Source organism: Myotis brandtii, unplaced genomic scaffold, assembly GCF_000412655.1.
Source record: "Myotis brandtii unplaced genomic scaffold, ASM41265v1 scaffold420, whole genome shotgun sequence".
In the NCBI taxonomy this organism is placed as follows: domain Eukaryota; kingdom Metazoa; phylum Chordata; class Mammalia; order Chiroptera; family Vespertilionidae; genus Myotis; species Myotis brandtii.
In genome coordinates, this window is record NW_005366109.1 from 690,539 (window position 1) to 693,218 (window position 2,680).

The window sequence follows — 2,680 nt, forward strand, 5'->3', positions numbered from 1 at the left end:
AGGGGGGAGCATCCCAGCAGAGGGGTTTGGTTCGTGAGCCTAGCTCGGCACCCAGGGGCCTGTCCAACAGTCCCAGCAGGACAGCAGGGTTGAGGCGCCCTCTCCTACCCGCGCAGCACCTGGCCCAGGAGTGCCTTTCTCCCCAGATACCCACCTGCAGGGGTGGGGTGGAGGGGCCCTGACGCCCTGAGAGCTAACCCTGCACTCCCAGTTTTAAGGCCACAACAAGCCTCAGCCACCCGGCCCCAGAGGGGAGACGGCCATGGGGAGATGCTGGGTCCAGCCAGCCTGTTCTCCCCTGGGCTGCGTCTTCATGGGCCACCTACCAACACACAGATGCCGACATCCACAGGCACACAAACGTACACAACACAGGGACGCTGACACAGGGGGGCTGACACACACGCAAACACACGCCTGTAAGTTACCCAGAGACATACAAAGGCACTCATTCCTTGCAGACCTCCTGGCGCAACACTAATGCACAGAGACTGGTACCCCCTGGGCACTCACAGGACACCCACATCCCCACATCCCCACATCCCCAGCAGGCCAGCTGCACACAGACACACACACACCTCACCCCTGCACGTGAGGACCAGGGACCTCAGTGTCTCACTCAGGCACACTGGTGGCCTGGGCCAGCGGCCTCAAGTCAGGGCTGCCCGGGCCGTGCCATCTCCCTCAGCAGTGCTCCCTGTCACTGCCCTGCCCTGCACTCTTTCTCCGTGTCACCAGGTCTCCTCTCCAGACCAGAAACCCAGGGCCGCGTGTGTGCAGTTCAGTTCAGCTGATGTATGTCAAGCACCTTTTCTGCACCGGACGCTATGGATGTGGAGGTGAACATAGGACAGTCCCCGTCGTGGACAGCCAGGGCAGGGACAGGTGTGTCCGAAGGCCGTCCGAGGGAAGTAGGCCTGGGGCCAGGGGGCACGAGAGGCAGCACTGGCAGGTGGTAGGCCAGGGCTCCCAGTCTTAGGTCCTCCTGAGGAGCGTTCAAGCGTTTCCGATGCCAGGCCGCGTGCCAGTCAGTGAAACCAGGACCTCGGGGTGGACTCAGCACTGCTTCCTCCCAGACTCTGCTGGCTCGGACCTGCCGCCAGGCCTGGGAGGCTCTGTTGGTATATTCCGTCCACTGGGCAACACCCGCTGAGGCTTTCCAGGGCAGGCCCACCGTGCCGGCCAGAGGTTGGGATGGGGTGGGGAGGGGTTGGAAGGCCCAGAGGAGGAGCTCACAGTCTAGTTGGGACCACAGACCCTGCACAGATGGGACCATTAAGGAACAATACCCACAGGTGTGATGGCAGCGTGTTCTGGGGACCTGGAGCCACTCGTTTTGGACAGAGGCCTTGGCGGGCCAGGAAGGCAGCCAGGCTGGTTGGTATCAGGAGACCCCGCTCTGGCCCTGGCCCGGCGCCCACCTGCTGTTGGTGATGATGGTATCAGGCCTGGCAGAGCAGTGAGACAGGCAGCGTTTGCCTCGGTTCCCGCCTGCCCCTGGCATCGCTGCCTCTTCCCTGCAGCTGCCCCCACCAATACTCCAGGAGAAGCCCCTTCTGCAGGTGCTTGCATGCCAACAGGGTCATCTGTAAGCTCCTTGTCGTTCAGAGGGTGAAAGGTAGACATTCAGGCGATGGCAGGCAGCGTGAGACGACAGAATAGGGCTAGAGTGGTCCACGTGGCTAGCACCCCATAAACGGTCCTGTCACTCCTGAAGATGGGCATGCACGGGGACGTACACAGGCTCTCACGAGGGTGAGGTGCAGACCCAGCCTCACACACAGACACGTCTTACTGCACACGCAGACTCATACTTGCACACACTCATGCCCAGAGATGTACCCACAGACACACAGACACACGGGCCCACACACATGCGCACGGATGCACACCCAGAGACACATGGCCACATGCACACATGCGTGAAGACTCATCCTGGAAGGGGCCTCAGGAGTGATGCTGAGGAAAGGTCTAAATCCCGTCATGCCCAACTCTGGCTCTGACCCAGGGCCCAAGGACCGGAGCCCTTTCCCAGCTGGGGCATGAGCTCAGCGCCCAGGGAACAGCATGACCAGCAACTGCCCCCGCCCCAGCCTACAAGGCCCCCCTCCTTCACCGGCCCTGGGACGCGCATCCAGTAGAGGAGGGCAGGGGCGGCCGCCCTACACAGCCTCCTGTCCAGGGCAACCCCTCATGCCATGTAGAAAAGAAAGGCAGGCTCCACTCCACTACCAAGATCAGTGTCCGACATGGGGATGCAAAATCGAGAAGCAGGCCTTCTCTGCCCCTTTCAGAGGCAAGCCTCACCCCAGTCGGGCCTGGCCACCACTCCCCTGGCCTCAGAGAAGCGGCTGGGGTGAGGGTAGGCCAGCCTGCTGGGTGGGGACTGAGCGCTCAGGAATCCAGATGCTTCAGGGCAGGGGTGGAGGTAGTGGGGGGGGGGGGGTCAATCTTCAGACTGCCAGGCCCAAGAACCCCATGCCGGGTCCCTTCAAATGAGGCACTGGAGGGAGGGGGGATACGACATCCCAGGAATCAGGTCAGGGGATCTGGGGGACCTGGGGGCTCCACCTTCTGGCCCTTGCCCAGGAAACAGAGTTGCAAGCAGCAGGGTCTCACCTTCCTTGTCCTCTGCACTGGGCATTCACAGAGCTCACAAAGTCCCCCTCCCCCCCGCCCC